Source organism: Mesocricetus auratus, unplaced genomic scaffold, assembly GCF_017639785.1.
Source record: "Mesocricetus auratus isolate SY011 unplaced genomic scaffold, BCM_Maur_2.0 Super-Scaffold_100014, whole genome shotgun sequence".
Lineage (NCBI taxonomy): Eukaryota > Metazoa > Chordata > Mammalia > Rodentia > Cricetidae > Mesocricetus > Mesocricetus auratus.
This window is the reverse complement of record NW_024429197.1, coordinates 41,294,735-41,312,790: the sequence shown is the minus strand read 5'-3', so window position 1 is coordinate 41,312,790 and position 18,056 is coordinate 41,294,735. Positions and strand designations below refer to the sequence as shown.

The 18,056-nt window shown below is 43.2% G+C and overlaps 1 protein-coding gene across 3 annotated transcripts in view; it reads left to right on the top strand.

The window, feature by feature from the left end:
- The first annotated feature begins 6,653 nt into the window (after window positions 1-6,653).
- Window positions 6,654-18,056, top strand: part of Patj (PATJ crumbs cell polarity complex component) — a 309,593-nt gene continuing 298,190 nt past the window's right edge. For 2 of the 3 annotated variants that reach the window (XM_040757131.1, XM_040757129.1), the window contains exon 1: window positions 6,688-6,829. The gene's annotated coding sequence lies outside the window, so the exon portion shown is untranslated. Of the gene's footprint in view, window positions 6,830-18,056 lie in introns of all 3 variants that reach the window. The other variant, XM_040757130.1, reaches the window with a different exon arrangement.

Below are 18,056 nucleotides of genomic sequence, written 5' to 3'. Positions count from 1 at the left end.
TTAACGACATATGTACATTTTATACATAAAATTTGGGAACTTTTTTTTTTTTTGAGACAGGGTTTCTCTGTATTGTTTTGGAGCCTGTCCTGGAACTCACTCGGTAGACCAGGCTGGTCTCGAACTCACAGTGATCCGCCTGTCTCTGCCTCCCGAGTGCTGGGATTAAAGGCATGCACCACCAATGCCCGGCTAATTTGGGAACATTTTTAACCTTCAATTTTCTCCATGTTTTGCCACATCCCCATCTAATCATTAAACACTAATATCATTGTTTGTGTTTTTACTGGGGAGGCAAAGGGGTAAAACAGGATCTTGTTATGTAGCCGTGCTGTCCTGGAGCTTAATAGAGGGATTCTCCTGTCTGTCTCCTGGGCGAGGGAGCCACCACACCTGACAGACATCTACCTAGCTCTGCCTCCTGAGTGCTGGGATTCAAGGTGTGCTGTGTCACCACCGCATGGCTATCAAACCTGTATTTTCACCCTATTTCATGTTATCTTTGTTTACTATAATCTTTGCTACAGTGACTGCTTTTGTTTTATTATAGGCCCCATCTCTCCAAGGTCGTCCAATCCAGTTTTGCAGTTTCTAAACTAATCTCTCATTTTAAAAAAATTCTATTAAAGATGTTCAGGGATGAGTGAAGTAGCATAAACTGTTGTGCTGGTTAGTTTTGTGTCAACTCCATATAAGCTAGTATTCTGAGAGAAGGGAACCTCAATAAAGAAAATGCTTCCACCAGATCCTTCTGTAGACTGGCCTGTAGGGCGTTTTCTTAACTAATGATTGATGGGTGAGGACAGGGCCCAGCCCATTGTGGGTGGTGCCATTGCTGGACTGGTGTGCTATGTGCACTGTACACGTGAAGGTGTTTTGCTCTCATTGGGCTAATATAAGGCCAACTGGCCAATGGCTATGCAGAAAGAGGTTAAGCAGGGGACCAAGACTGTCAGAGTGCTGGGAAGAAAAAGACATGGAGTCTCCATTCAGATGCAGAGCAAGCAGGAGATGAATATGCCTAGCTGAAAAAAACATACCAGCAAGTGGTAGAGAACAGACAAGAAATATGAGTTCATTTAAGTTGTAAGAGCCAGTTAGTAACAAGCCTAAGCTATCCTGGAACAAGTTCAGGCTGTCTTAGAACTTGCTTTGTAGACTGACTAGTCTGGCCTTGAACTCACAGAGATCCTCCTGCCTCTGCTTCCCAAGTGCTGGAATTACAGGCATGTATCACCACCATTGTCCAGCTTAACTCTTACATTTTAAATTAACTCATACTTCCTTTTTAAAATATTTATTATGTATACAGCATTTGGCCTGTGTCTATGCCTGCATGCAAGAAAAGGGCACCAGATCTCATTCTAGATGGTTGTGTGCCTTCATGTAGTTGCTGGGAATTGAACTCAGAACAGCCAGTAATCTTAACCTCGAGTCATCTCTCCAGCCCAGTCCATATTTCTTATCTACCCTCTGCCATGTGGCTCATGGTTTATGACCTCATTTTCTACATGTCCTGCTTCCTCTGCCTCTGCCCTTCCTCATCCCAATATCTTTTTTTTTTTTTTTTTTTTTTTTTTTTTTTTGGTTTTACAAGACAGGGTTTCTCTGTGGCTTTGGAGGCTGTCCTGGAACTAGCTCTTGTAGACCAGGCTGGCCTCGAACTCAGAGATCTGCCTGCCTCTGCCTCCCAAGTGCTGGGATTAAAGGCGTGCGCCACCAACGCCCGGCTTCCTCATCCCAATATCTTTAGTCTGCTTCTACCACCTATACTTCCTCCCTGGGTATCGGCCAGTCAGCTTTTTCTTAAACCAATGAGTGTCAAATCTTTCAGGATTATTCCACAGCAGCTTGGTGTGATATCAACAGTTTAACAGTATTAATTCTCTGGACCTGTGAACACGTGTTTTTGTGTTCAACTTCTTTCATTAGTGTTCCATAACACGGCAGAGCATTCATTTCCACTGTTAAATTTCTGTCCCAGTGTAATGGTTTCAACTGTCAACTTGATTCAATCCAGAATCATCTGGGAAGAGTTTCAGTGAAATTGTCTAGGCAGGTTGGTGTGTGGGAAGGTCTGTGCAGGACTACCATGATTACAGTGAGGTGGGGATGATCAGCACACTGTGGGTGGTACCATTCTCTAAAAAGGAGGTTCTGAACTGTGTAAAAAAAAGCCTTCTTTGCTGTTTCTTGACTGTGAATAGAACTGTTTCATGTTCTTGCCACCTTGACTTCCCCACATTGATAAGCTGTTACCTGGAATTGAGCCAAATAATGTCTCTTACAGTTTTTAAACAAGCAAACACCAGGATTTCACTATGTAGCTCTGGCTGGCTTGGAACCCTCTATAGAGACCTAGTTAGTATTGATCTCACAGAGATTTTCCTACATTTGCCTTCTTAATTTGCTTGGGTTAGAGTATTTTATTACAGTGTTGTAGGATATTGGATCATACTGTGAAGCTCTTGAGACTATTAATAAACTTAACTTTTGGTCAGGAGACAGAACCAGCAACTAGTTGACAAGAATTAGCTATAGAGAGTACAGAGGACCTGGGAAGATTGATTGAGAGACACACAGGAAAGACTTACAGATTTTCAGCCTTTTTGGTTTGGGATGGTAGAAGATATGCTCTCTTGCTGGACCTCCAGGCAAAAAGGAAGGTCAGCTGGTTGCTTGTTGGCTTCTCTGATCTAGCAGGTTTTCAACCCAATATCTGATCCCCAAGTTTTTATTTGTGGTAGAATATTATTTTAAGGTGTGTGGCTTTTGTTTAAGTTGCATTTGTTTAATGAAGCTGTGATTTTTTTGCCTGTCTAAAACACTTGATGATATAATAAAGAGCTGAACAGCCAATAGTGAGGCAGGAGCAAGGACAGGCAGGGCTGACAGGCAGAGAGTATAAATAGAAGGAGAAACAAGGAGCAGCAAGGAGAGCAATAAGAGAACAAGGAGAGGAGGACATCAGGGGTCAGCCAGTCAGCCAGAGTAAGAAGGAAAGTAAGATATGGAAGTAAGAAAGATAAACTGGTTAAGAAAAGCTGGCTAGAGCCGGGCAGTGGTGGCGCACGCCTTTAATCCCAGCACTTGGGAGGCAGAGGCAGGCGGATCTCTGTGAGTTCGAGGCCAGGCTGGACCAACAGCCTCCAAAACAATACAGAGAAACCCTGTCTTGTAAAACCAAAAAGAAAAGAAAAGAAAAGAAAAGCTGGCTAGAAACTAGCCAAGCTATGGCTGGGCATTCATAACTAAGAATAAGCCTCTGTGTGTGATTTATTTGGGAGCTGGGTGGCGGGCACCTCAAGCCGCCCCTCCCCACCCTGCAAATTTCTTTAAAACTGAAATCTCTTTAAAAAATTTAGTCTCACAACTGTGGGTCCCTGTAAAATAATACGTAGGTTAAATACACACTTCAAAAGGAAAAAACCAAGGCACAGTCACAATCTAAACAAAGCAACACCAAACTCCAACAGTATAAATAACTCAACATCCCATGTCGGCGGTTTACTCATGATCTTCTGGGATCCTTAAAAGGATTTGGCCACTTCTCTGTCTCTGCCCTCTGCAGTAGACACAGCTTGTTTCTAAGCTGGGGCTGGCTCCATTCCGCTGCTGGCAATCATCTCTTGGTACTGGCATCTCCAAAATCTCTGGGCTGTTCTTTCACTAATAACTTCATAGGCTCTCATTATGGTGTCAAACCTCAGTTTCTCTGTATGACCCTTTTAATTCTGGGTCTTCAACTGCCACTGAGGCTGTCTTCACCAATGCCCTATCCTGGCCTCTCAGTGCCAAGTCTCAGCTGCTCTCCATGACTTCATGCTTATAAAAACAGCACTAGGTGACTCTTACACTTTCACGTTCAGCTGCAAGTCTGAGGTACAACCTTGGCTGCCTCTGGAACACAGTTTCTGTGTGTTGACACTGGAAGATAGTTCCCAGAAGTGTTCACATTAATGATGTTGGACTCTTTTTTTGTTTTCTTTATGTGCATTGGTGTTTCACCTGCATGTATGTCTGTGTTAGATCTTGGAGCTAAAAACAGCTGTGAGCTGCCATGTGGGTGCTGGGAATTGAACCGGAGTCCTCCGGAAGAGCAGTCAGTACTCTTAACCACTGAGCCACCTATCCAGCCCCCAGGTGCTCTTTTCTCAACCACTGCCAATTTCTCAGCTCCAGCCAACAAGCTGTAAAAAGAAGCTTTTTCCTTGAGAGAAGCCTTCCCGCCAGCATGGTTCTAGAGCCGCATCAGTTCCAAATAAACACACAGGAGGCTATATTAATTATGAAGCTGTTGGCCTTGCTTGTTTCTTACTGGCTAGCTCTGACTTAAGTAATTACCCCATGATTGTTAATATAAGTATTTCTCTTACCGGAGAATAGTTCCGGGCTTCCTACCCCATGGTGTTACGTCTCGACTCTTTGTGTTCCTCCTTCCCAGAGTCCTCCTGGACGCCTAGTCCCACCTATCTTGATTCCCTATTGGCCAGCAGTGCTTTATTGACATATACACAGGACTTCTCCAACAACTAGCCTTGAATATCCCATCAGCAAAGGTTTCACTTTTAATTGTTCTGGTATACTGTTAATCACAGTTGTTTCTTCAGCCCCAGCTAACTAGAACCACAGAATCTTAATTCCAAATAACAAATGACCTGTTAAGAGTTTTAGAACTTCTTCTGAAACTTCACAAGCCAGGTCTCCATCTTCTATATTGCCTTCAACATTGTTATCTTCCAAGTTCCCACAGAACAGCTCACCAAACATTAAGCATCTAATGGCTTTTTTTTTTCTTTTGCACTAAGTTCCAAAGTTCTTCCACAATCATTCCTGAATCACGGTCGGGTCTGTCACAGCAATATTCCACTTCTGGTATGGGATTTCTATCGCTGCAATGAAGCACCATGACCCAAAGCAAGTTGGGGAGCAAAGATTTATTTTTACTTCAGATTCTTCACTGTAGTCGATCACTGAAGGAAGTCACATCAGGAACCAGGGCAGGGACCTGGAAGGCAGGGGCTCATTCAGGGAACATGGAGGAGTACCAGTTACTGGCTTGCTCTTTATAGCTTACTCAGTCTTTCTTATAGAAGCCAGGACCACCAGCCCAGGGATGGCAGCATTCAATGGCCTGGGTCCTCCCCTCATCAATCACTGAGAAAATGTTCTACAGCTAGATCTCATGGAGGTATCTTCTTAATTGAGGTTTGTTTCTACCTTTCAGATATAACTCTATAGTGTTGCCATCTGACATAATACTAACCAGTACAAGTAGGAAAAGAAACTAAGATACTAGGATTGGGGTTTTTTGTCTGTTTTTGCTATTGTGAATGGGTTTGCTTTCTTGATTTCATTCTTAGCAAGTCCATTATTTGGTATCAAAAAAGCTATTGACTTTCAACTTTTTATTCATTTATTTTTGAGACAAGCTCAGGCTCACCAAGCACTACAGTAGTCTAGGCTGGCCTGAATTCACTATGTAGCTTAGGCTGACTTTGAACTCGTGGCGATCTTCTTGTTTAACCATGGGAATGCTGGGATTACAGGTGTGTTTTTCTTTTTTTACATTTGTGAGTGTGAGAGAGGGCACGGTCCATGGGTCCATTGGCATTGGGAACATATGAAGGTCAGAAAACAACTTGCTGGAGTTGGTTTGACTTTTTTACTATTTGGGTTCCTGGGATAGAACCTGAATGCAGCTGGTCAGGCCTGGACAGTAGGCACCTTCACCCACTGCGTCATCTTGCCCAGGCAACCTTGACTTTTGTCCGTTGATTTTGTATCCGACCATTTCGCAGGATTTTCTACATTTAAAATTATGGCGTCCACAAACGAGACTTTGTTTGCTTCTTTTCTATTAGTGTGCTCTTTATTTCTTTTCTTACCTTTTTTAGACGCAGGGACGTAGACAATACTACTTGAAACTCCAGAGTGCTGGGGCTCTGCCCATTGTTTATTTTCCTTGCCTATTGCTCCGGTTGAGCTTTCCAATAGTATGTTGAATAGGGACAGGTGAAAACGGACACCTTTGTCTCATTCTTTACATTAGAAAAATTGCTTACCTTCTTACGAGGGCTAACAAAGGTTACCTCCTTTAAAATAAGCACGCAGCCATCAACTATCAAATGCACAGCCAGCAAATGTCCTCATGTAGCAGCTGCTTGTATATATTTATTTTTCGAGGATACCATTTTTTCATCATCCCATCAATCTCAGTGCTTAATAGTTCATTTATTCAGCAAGATATCTTATGATCGATTCTCTTTGGCACTGAGTGGTGCTGTATTCGATAAAGTAGATGCTTATCATAGAAATTCTAAATAAGAAACACCAATAACTACATTTAGGATGACGAGGGCACAGAGATCGACATTTACGAAATTTCACGTTGAGTCAGCACATCTAGAAAACATAAAGGACACAAGAAGACTGGAACCAAGGTGCACAGGGCTAGGGGCTAAGTGGACTTCACCCAGGAGTTGCAAGCATACCGCCCTTCAGCGTCTTGTTTGGGGTCTCGCTCTCAGATCAGCGCCCGGTGACCTCCGCACCTGACCGCATGCCCGATGCCCCTTCCACGCTCGGTAACCGGGGTTCATTAGAAGCCCACGAGCTCCCGCTCGCCCCGCCCCACCCAGCCCCGCCCAGCCCCAGCCGAGGTCGAGAGAGGACCAGGTGAGAAGGCCGCCGCCGCCGCCGCACTTCCGTCCAGGTGAGCAGGCCAACGCACTTCCGCCCAGGTGAGGGCAGCCGCCGTACTTCCGCCAGGTGCGGAGGCCGCGCCCGCGCAGCCCCGGGGGCTCCCACTGCGCTGTCGCCTGACCAGGTAACGCTTGCGGCGCCCCGAGCCGGGGCCTCGGGGGAGCAGTGTCCTGAGCCTGCGGACGGTGCTCTGGGCCTCTCGCAGGCCCCAAGGCGGCCCGCGCGGCTCGGCTAATCTGCCCCGCGCCGACTTCCAGGCCTCCGGGCCTGGGATCTCAGCGGTCGCGCGCGCTCGCGGATCTGGCGCCCGCGGCCTCTCGGAGTGGGGCGGAGCCTCCCCCCCCCCAGACGGCAGGAGGGGGTGGAGGGGCCGAGCTGGCCTGGGGGGGGGTCCTCGCACCCCTCGGGCTGCACTCGGAGTAGCTGGGGTGGTGGCTTCCAGTCTTTGGGAAAGTTACTGGATCTTGGCTGCCCTCAGAAAGACATTTCCAGGATCAAGATCTGGAAAGCATTTCCAGGTCTTTGCCGACTTTCGAATGCCCCTGCCCTCTCCGAAGGCCGAGTCTTCCCCTTGCACTTAGTGTCTTGTGGGCTCTTCGGATTCCAATTCCTTGTTGACTGGTTTGTCTCTGCGGGTCAGAGGCCACACCTTTCCTTTGCCTGGTTTCTCTGACTTGCCTCTTGCCTGCATCTGACCTATGGTCTCACCATCGCTAGGTGCCTAACCTGTGTGTCTTCAGTGGAGAAGCCTACTGAGACCCAGAACCCGTTCCTTTGAAACTGCTAGATTACGTTCCAGGTGGACTAGCTTCACGGCTTCGGGTTCACTATTTCTAGAGAAAGCTAGGGAGAGGTGGGATAAACCGGAATCTGTTTATTTTGCAGAATTAGAAAATGGAAAGTCATGACCTTTTGCTATTTCTAGGACCCTAATGGTCTTTATAAAGACTATTAAATTTTACGATAATTCGAAAGTTAATACAGATGAGGAGGATTTTTTTTTTAGTGCTACAATTTGCAAACTGATTGCAAAGCGATTGCACCCATACTAGTTTAGATGATTATAATGGACTTGTCATCAGAAGAATGATTTGATCTCACGTTGAATTGTCTGAAGTTGTCAACTCTCATCGAATCTACTCTTAGTCTAATCTCCAGTCGAGTCATTATTGTTCCAGTGGTGAGGGCTTTGCATCAGAGACCATACACATACTGAGTAGGTGCTCCAACCCTGAGTTCCTCTGCAGCTGTTGTATTTGTATGAAGTTAACATAAATTCACTGTAGGGAAAACAAGAATTTTCAAAAGGGGACAGAACAAAAAATAGACATGGAAACAGGAGGGGCCTTTCTGTGGAGAAGTGGGGAAAGGAGATGGATAATGGGGTGCTTTGTTGTGGAAATAACAAACCACATTGTATACATGTCTGAAATTGTTAAAGAATTGAAAGAAGAAAATGGCAGTTAGCAGCCCCCGAAACCTATTTCACGACCCTTTTCCTTTCATTCTGTTTCTCTGTGTCCTACTGTCCTGGAACTATCTGTAGGCCAGACTGGCCTAAAACTCATAGAGATCCTCCTGCCTCTGCCTCCTGAGTGCTGGGATTAGAGGTGTGCACCACGACTGCTGGGCTCACCTTGTACTTTTTTTTTGTGCACTTTGTATTTTTTTTCCAAACATAACTTTTTATTTAAATTAGAAACAAGCTTGCTTCACATGCCAATCCCAGCTCCCCTTGCCCCTCCAATCCCCAGGGAGGGTAAGGCCCTTCATGGGATGTCTCCAGAGTCTGTCATTTCCTTCAGGGCAGTGCCTAGACCCTCCCCCAAGAGTTCAGGCAGAGAGAGCATCCCTCATTGTGGGATTGGCACCCAAAGTCCATTTGTACGTCAAGGATAAATACTGATCTACTTACCCAAGGCCCCATAGATTGCGTAGGCCTCCTCACTGACACCCACATTCAGGGAGTCTGGATCAGTCCCATGCTGGCCTCTCAGCCATCAGTGTGGGGTCCAAGATCTCCCCCTTGTTCAGATCAGCTGTTTCTGTGGGTTTCACCAGCCCAGTCTTAACCCCTTTGCTAATCACTCCTCCCTCTCTCTCACTGGATTCCAGGAGTTCAGTTCAGTGTTTAGCTGTGGGTGTCTGCATCTGCTTCCATCAGTCACTGGATGAAGGTTCTAGGTACACTTTGTATTTTTAAAGATGGGAATATCTGTGTTTTCTTGTAATGAATTCACTTTTAAAATTTTGAATTTTGCAGCAGTAGCCCAGCATTTGCCATTCTTTACAATAGGGCTTAATAATTACCTTTACATCAAACAGCCAAGTAGTCTGAGCTTGCTTGGTTTGTTAAAGTTTAACAACAATGCATTAGCCTGGGGAAGTCACAAAAAGGGTCAGTTTGCTGAAATCTTTGCTCATATTGGTAGGAGAGCTAAGTTTCTGGAGAAAACAGGACTGTTCTGCTTTAATATTTGAGTTCATATAACCACTGCTATTTTTTAAAATCTGGTATTTTTGTATAGATTTAGACATCTTTTAGAGCCCCCAGTGTAGATTCTGTTGCAAATTGAAGGAAATATAGTACCTGCCAGTACCTTGTTTTATTTGTATTTGTTGGTACTGAGGATGGAAACCCAGGGCTTGCACATGCTGAGCATTTGCTTTACCAACAGATAATACCGTCTTTTTAGTGAGATGAATAGATAGGTGTGGAGGACCTAGTAGAGTTTAATGACGAGCATTAGTGCTACTTATAGCTTTTGGCAAGGGAGTTATGCTGGTTCCCCTTTGGAAATGATCTGCCTCACTGACAATTGGAGAGGCTGGAAGGAAACAGGTCTAGAGAATGTGTCTTGTTAGCAGCAAGCTGATTTTCTCCATTTTCCTCTCCCCTCAGATGTGAGGAAGAACTCAAGCCTGTAAGCCTTCTTACCTGGATAGTCAGAGACTGGGCTGAGAAGGAAAACCTTGCAAAGACCTTTCTGAAAAGGTCTAGGTTAATAGGTCAGGACTTTGTAGTGAACACAGAACCCTGCTGGCACAAGTTGATTGGGGCTTCTTGGCACTAATACGTATCTTACGTATGAATGCACACCAGCTTCTGAAGACAGTGTAGAAAGTTTAAAATATCTCATTTTTACATTACGTGCTTGTTTAAATGATCCGTGGTATATGCTGGATTAAGTAAATTGCATATTAAAGTTAGTTTCGTCAAGAACTTTTAAAGACTATTATTTTATTTTTTATTTTTATGTCTTGTTTTTTTGAGACAGGGTTTCTCTGTGTAGCCCTGGCTGTCCTGGACCTCACTCTGTTGTCCAGGCTGGGCCTCTGCCTCCTCTGGAATTAAAGGTGTATGCCACTACTGCTTTTTTTTTTCTCTTTTTATGAATTGGTGTTTTTCCTGCATGGATGTCTGTGTGAGGGTATTGGATCCCCTGGAACTGGAGTTACTGACAGTTGTGAGCTGCCATGTAGGTTCTGGGAATTGAACCCAGGTCCTCTGGAAGAATAGCCAGTGCTCTTAACCACTGAGCCATCTCAATGCTATTTTTATTGTTTTTAAAATTGCATGTATGTGTGGTTTGTGCAAGTGAGTGCAAGTGCTTGTGGAGGGAGGCCAGGTTAGTGCCCTGACATGGGTGCTGGGGACTGAATTTGCATCCTCTGTAAGAGCAGTGTACAAACTTAGCTGTTCAACTCTCTCTCTAGCCCTTGCCAAAATTTTAAAATTAGTTTGTGGCTTACATTCTATTGGAAGACACTAGATAAAGATTGCATAAGTGTTTATCCTTCAGGGGGAATGATTAACACTCCAATATAAATTGACTTGTGTTTGAGACAATGGCCTCAAACTCACCCTCATCTTTCTTGCCTGTGAAATGCTGGGATTACTGATGGACCATCATGCTGGCCTTAAAGACTTGAAACTGACTTGGTGGTGTGGGGTGTTGTGAGTTAAGAGGGACAATGAAAGAAAGAGGGTCACTCTAGAATGTAATTCAGGCTCTGAGGCAGTCGGGAGGAAGTGAACTGCAAATAGTCATGCAGAAGCATATTTATTGGTTGCTTTGTAAAAGTTGTTTTTGGAGTAAAATAAGTTCCTAAATCAAAGCCCCTGATCTAATCTGTTCCATGAAGGAAAATATCACACCCCTTCAACTGTAGTCCTGATTGTGTACCGTTTGTAATACCCAATAATGCAAGATGTTCCAGGTGTGCCAGGATTGTCATGTGACCAAACTTAGGCAAAGACTGTAATGCTCCTTCAGAAAAACAACTCTATAAATCACAGAAAACAAGAACTGTTTTTTGATAAGTAAAAGTATCTCCTGGTAGTGGGTAATTCCACCGATGCGATAAGTCACCAAATTAAAGTCCAGGTTTTACATTGAGGAAAGCATTCCCTAGTGTTCTGGGGAAAGGGGAAACCGAGAGGCTGTTCCCAAGGAGGGGGGCCTTAAATACCCTGTAGGGGAGGAGCCACTGCTTGGTGGGCTTTCTGGGGGGAGAGGCCTGAAAAGAGAGATGGTATGCAGAGGCAGGAGGATCTCTGTGAGTTTCAAGTTAGCCTGGTCTATATATCAAGTTCTGGACCAACCAGGGCTACGTAGTGAGACTCTTATCTCAAAAAATACCCAAAAGAAAAAAAGTACCAAAACAAAACTCCAATATATAGTTCTTTCTTTGGTCTCTTGTTTTGTATGAATTGCACTGATGAAAAGTTTTCAATCATCTCAGTATTGATTACATAGCAAAACCACAATCGACATATTAACTTATTTGAAATTTCAAAATGTTATGTAATTTGATTGAAAAGAGATACCAACAACAATAGAAGCCATTGTTTGTTGGTTGTTTATTGAGTGTGTGCCATGTGCTAGGCCAAATTTAGTCCTCTCAACAATTAGATGTTTAAAAAGATTCTTTAATGGGCCAGGTGGTGGTGGCACATGCCTTTTATACCAACACTTGGGAGGCAGAGGTAGGTGGATCTCTCTGAGTTCTAAGTCAGCTTGGTCTGCAAAGTAAGTTGCAGGACAGTCAGCTACACAGAGAAACCCAGTCACAGAAAAACAGGAAGAAAAAAACAAAGATTCTTTGCTGAATACTTTTTATTCTCAAAAGGGAGATAAATGAATATACATGGTCAGTTCAGTTTAAAATTTCTTTTTTTCAAATTTATTTTTCGTTATTTATCAAGAAAATCTTGAGCATTTGATAGTTCTCTTCCCCATGAAGTTAATTAATTCTCCTCAGTGGCATCTATGCTTTCTCATGTTTCATGGTTTTTTTCAATAGCATTGTACCCTTGTGTCTTTTTTTTTTAAAGATTTATTTATTTATTACACATACAGTGTTTTTCCAGAAGAGGGCACCAGATTGAATTGTAGATGGTTGTGAGCCACCATGTGGTTGCTGGGAATTGAACTCAGGACCTCTGGAAGAGCAGTCAGTGCTCTTAGCCTCTGAGCCATCTCTCCAGCCCCCGTACCCTTGTGTCTTAAGGATTTATGAAATACAGATAAGGCATTAAGAACATCAGTTAGATAATGTATACAGAATGACTTTGCATTCTACAGAATAGATGCTAAAACAGTCAATTTAGTGGCAGACAAATATGCTCCTCCCCCTTCTTTTCTAGAAAGAGGTTGAGATAGGGTCTTCCCCTGTAGCTTGGCATGACCTGGAACTCACTAATCTAGGTTAGCCTGAATCTATCAGCGGTCCTTCCACATCAGCTTACAAATGTTTGCATCACATGACGGGCTTACCCACCAGCAGAGGGATGCTTGTTGGGAAAAGGAGAATGCGCCCTGGTGGGTAGGATGGCCTTTCTTGTCTATTTGTTAGCTTGTTTTCAACTCCAAAACATGTTACGTCTGTGGTTTCCGGAGACTTGTGAGGGCACAGCTGCATATGGGGGAAATAGACCAACGTTGAGGCAGGAGCTAATTGTTAGTGGAGTCTGAACATTCAGGTCTTTTAGTGAGGACTGAGGTGATGACATCCATTAAGAACATGATCAGAGATTTAATAAGTGTGAAAATTGGTCAGATGTGTGCTGTTGTTGCTTTTCGGGGAGAACTGTCACCAATAGAACCACACAAGCATAACAGAGTAGTTTCACTTATGCAAAATCAACCAAATTACAGAGAAAGTACTGACAGGAATTGATTCACCTGAATGCTTCAATGATAGAATTCATGTTTTGCCAACTGAACTAAACTATTCTGAAGAACTTGTTTGGTGATATATTGTTTATGATTTAATAAAGCTTTCCTGGGGCACAAAATGCAAAACACTAGTTACTTATAGATGTCGGACAGTGGTGGCACACACCTTTAATTCCAGAACTCAGGAAAAAGGCAGATGGATCTCTGTGAGTCCAAGACGACCCTGGGCTACATGAGAGTGAATCAATCTAAAAGAGTAACAGAGCTCACACCTTTAATCCCAACACTAGAGAGGTAAAAGGAAGAAACAAAGGGTCTTGTGAGATACAGTTTCCAGTCACGGGGAAGACAGGATCTCCATTTTAGTCTTGGTAGAGGTGAGAGCCACTGGCTGGCTGCTTTGCTTTTCTGATCTTCAGCTTGAATCAGAATATGCCTCTGGGTTTTTATTATTCGTGCTACAAACTTGATTTTCTCATGGTATCTTTCAACTTGGATTTCAGTATTTCCTAAATATGTACTTTCAGGTGAACTTAAAATGTTGCCTGTAGCTTTAGTACCTAGCCTCATTTTGGAATTGCTTTTTCTTATAGGCTAGTGTTTTGACAGTGGAAATATATAAATTTTTTTATGTTTGACTGGTTTAGGAAAGCTTTCACCAGGCATTTGTAGGAAACATACCTTGTGTTGCTGGAAATTTTGGAGGAATCCTGGTGGAGTTGCTACATGTTATCAGGGAAATTGGTATACTCCCTTTTTGGAGTTCTTACTGTTGTTATTAAAAGAATTTAAGAATGGACTCCAAAGGAAGCTTGAAGACAATTTTATTAGAGTTTAAAAGAAAAACTCCAAGGAGGACCAACTTTAAATCTAGGCAGCTACCCAGAGGAGGCAGATAGAGCAGAGGAAAAGAAAAATTCTTGCTATTTGAGTCACAGAGGTCAACCACACAGCCTCATGACAAGAAAGGGAGGGGGCTCCAAAGAAAGAGCCAGAAGCCCAGAATAACAGCAAAGGTATTCTTAGGCTCTGGCCAGCATCCAAAGGGAAAAGAAGGGAGGAATAAGGAAGAATTATGCCTTTCTGAGTCAGGACTTGGGAGGGCAGACCTAACGGCTTTGTGACATTAAGGGGATAATAATTCCTCCTATCTCTTTATCATGGCATAAGGAGGATCAGGCCTTCTTGAGACAGGTCCCTTAGCCAGATGATTGACCTGCCCAACTGGAATGTTAGGTTTCCTCCCAGGCCGGAGATTCCACTCTCCTGAACAGAGGGAAATAGTTTTCCCTTAATGGGCTGTTAACACTTGAGTTTGTATTGCATGGCAGCTGATACAGTTATTTAGAGTCTTGGTGGCAGCCATCACCACTCTTTGGTTTGGATTCTGTTTGTTATTTAATGAGTACCTAGTAAATATTGATCTTTGAGGACAAAAGAAGATGGACAAATCCTGAACTTTGCCTCTGAAGGAATATAGTGAAAGCTGTTTATGGACTGCAGTTTTTAAATAACTTCATCATGACTTTACACTTAATATTAAAATCACGGATTTTTCAAGCTTGTTGGTTTAGTGAACTCTGGAGTTATGAACCACCCAGTTGTAATGATCCAGTTGACTTGTGCACTTCCATGTTTTCTGAGCAAGGTAGATAGTGACCTTATTTTCCAAAAATTTCAAATAGATGATCAGGTGTTTGTTAGTAGGAAGTTGAGTTCTCATGAGCTACTGAAGTCTGTAAAGCATGTTTCTTTGATCCTTAATTTGTCTTGGATTCTTTTTTTTTTTTTTTCTGAGATAGGGTCTTATTATGTAGCCCAGTCTCACATGCAGCTCCATATGTAGACGAGGGTGGCCTTGAACACACTGAGATCAGCCTGTCTCTGCCTCATGAGAAGGCTGGGATTGAAGATACTCACCATCACATCTGGCTGTTTGGATTGGTGATCTGAGGATTTAACAGATTTTTTTTTTCAGTAAATTTCCTTCAACCAGAAATGCAAATTAAACCCAAATTCTTTTTCCGAGTCATCTCTGAAATTTTGGGGGAATCCTGGTGGAGTTGCTACCCCCAATATTTCATCAGCTGGCATTGGCATAGGAGGATATGGATTTTTAAAAAGCCAAAGTATTGTAATTTTTTTCAGTCAGACCTACAGTTGATATGAAAATTCATGGCCTAATCTCTCATTCAGTGATGGAATAGCAACTGCTGAGCATAATAAACTTCTTGTTTTCTTTGTATCCTCTGTGTGTGTGTGTGTGTGTGTGTGTGTGTGTGTGTGTGTGTGTGTGTGACATGAATATGACTGTGTGGTGTATGTATGCCTGCTCACAAATATGTGGATCCATGGCATGCGTGTAGAGGCCTGAGGTTGACACTGGATCTCTTCCTTGGTTGCTCTCCACTTTATTTAATGAGGCAGGATCTCTCTCTGAGCTCAGAGCTCACATATTTACTAGTCTAGCCTGCTAGCTTGTCTAGGAGATTCTAAGTCTCTGCCTTCCTAGTTCTGGGATTTCAGGTGGCTTCCATATCTGTGAGGCTTTGAAGTGTGAGCTGGGAATCCGAATTCTTGTCCTCACACTACTTTGAAAGTACTTTACCCATTGAGCCATCTCCCTGGCCCTGTTGGGATTCTTTAGTACCGGGTCCTACTGTTTTAACTTCTAACTGTGCTAGTTGTAGTTAACCTATCTGTGACAAGTTGTACTCATCTTAAACATACTCAAATGTAAGGCCAATGCTCTAGTTTCATCTGTTACTGTGACAAAATATCTTTTTTTGGGGGGGTCTTGAGACAGGGTTTCTCTGTAGCTTTGAGTCTGCCCTGGAACTCACTCTGTAGACCAGGCCTCCAATTCACAGAGACCCATCTGTCTCTGTCTCCCAAGTGCAGGAAATAAAGGCACATGTCACCACCTCAGGCTAGGACAAGATATCTTGACAGAAAGCAACTTAGTGGAGAAGAGGTGTATTCAGCTTATAATTCCAGGCACACAGTCCATTACTGGAAGGAAGTCAAGGCAGGAACTTCAAACTATCACATCATTTCCATAGTGAAGAGCAGACACAGAGAAAAAGCATGCATCTTTACTTTTTTGCATATGCTCAGCTAGCTTTCTTCAGTCTTCCACAGGGGGCCCCTGCCTAGGGAATGGTGCCACCCATGGTGGGCTGGGTTTTCCCACAGACAAGCCCAAAGGCCAACTCAATGTAGAGAGTCCTTCATTGAGACCCTCTTCTCAGGTGACTCTCAGTTGCGTCAAGTTGACAATTAAGCCAGTATCATACCTGTGTTTTGGTTTTTTTTCCTTTTGGAGGTGCTGAGGATTGAAGCTAGTGCCTTGGTAATATTAAGTGGTGCATTCAGCTATTCCACCAGGACCAGCTTGTTAATTTCTTTCTTTCTTTCTTTCTTTCTTTCTTTCTTTCTTTCTTTCTTTCTTTCTTTCTTTCTTTCTTTCTTTTTTTGGTTTCTCTGTGGCTTTGGAGGCTGTCCTGGAACTTGCTTGGTAGTCCAGGCTGGTCTCGAATTCACAGAGATCCGCCTGCCTCTGCCTCCCGAGTGCTGGGATTAAAGGCATGCGCCACCAACGCCCGGCTCTTTGCAGTTTTTGTTTTGTTTTTTTTTTTGTATTTTTTTGGTTTTTACGAGACAGGGTTTCTCTGTATTGTTTTGGAGGCTATTGGTCCAGCCCGGCCTTGAACTCACAGAGATCCGCCTTCCTCTGCCTCCCAAGTGCTGGGATTACAGGCGTGCGCCACCACCGCCCGGATTGTTAATTTCTTACTAAGTATGTCAGATATGTTTGACTGGACATTGCTGTAGAGTCATTGTTTTCTTTCCTGCATTTGCCATTTACCTTTTGAGTTTTAGTTCCCTTCCCTAGATATTGCCTGAACCATGGAATTCTCCTTTTCATTTAAAGATTTTAAATTATTCCCACCATGTGTGTGCTTGGTGCCTGTGGGTGTAGGAGAACTGGAGTTATGGATCGTTATGAGCTAGTCTGCGGGGGATGGGAACCAAATCTGGGTCATCTGCAAGAGCTGCAAATGGCTTTTAATTGTGGAGCCCTCTCTGCAGTCACAGAATTGTAGTGATTTCTAGGCCTCTTATGTTAAACACAAGTCAGTGTATTGAATGGCCAACTGCCTTTTACCTAACCCTTACTGAGTTGATCTCTGTTCCAATAGTTTCCAAGATGTCTCCATTTCATCTACTTGGAGGAAGAGGACAGTACAATTAAAATTTTTTGAAGATTTGTTCATAATTATGTATGTGTATGCATGTTTCTGTGTGGGGATGGGTGCATGTGAGTGCAATTGCCTGCAGTGACCAGAGGAGGGCATTAGATCCTCCTTTGGAGTTTGTGAGCAGCTTGGTGTGAGCAGTAGTCCTGGGAATCAAATTCTGGTGCTCTGCAAAAGAAGGGAGCACTCTTAACTGCTGAGTATCTTTCCAGTCCTGATAATAGATTTTAATTGTTGTTTTTATCCTTTTGAAGTCTTTGTTATGCATTTTAAACGAGTATGTATAAGTATTGTAAATAGTAAAGTTGTATTTATTATTATTATTTAATTTATTTTGTGTATGTGGCATTGTACTTGCATGCATGTAGGTGAACATGTATGCAGGTGCTACATGTATGTGGAGGTCAGAGGTTGACATCAGGTGTCTCTTGATTGCTTTTCATTTTATTTACTGAGGCCAGATGTCTCACTGCACCTGGCTGACTGCGAGTCATCAGGCTTTAGTCATCTGCCCTGGGGACCCCCAGTCTTTGTCTCTTATGTGCTGGGATTGCATGTGAACTTCGACAACTGCCCTGCATTTGTGTTGCTGCTAGGGATCTGATTCTATCCTCACCTTTTACAGCATCACCTCATCCACTGAGCGCTCTCTCCAGCCTCAGTAGTATATTTTCATAATTGTTAAAAAGCAAAGAATCTTCAATCTGTGTCCAACATTTTTAAATTCATTGACAGTGTGGTTTGAACCCAAGACTTCCTGTATGAAGGCAAGCACTTTGACCCAGCCCAACATATTCTTAATGATTGGAATGTATGCTCAGAAGGTTTGAACACTACTGAAGCACACTATTTATTTAGTGTACACATGCATGCATGCTTGTATGTATGTATGTATGTATTTTGAGCTGTA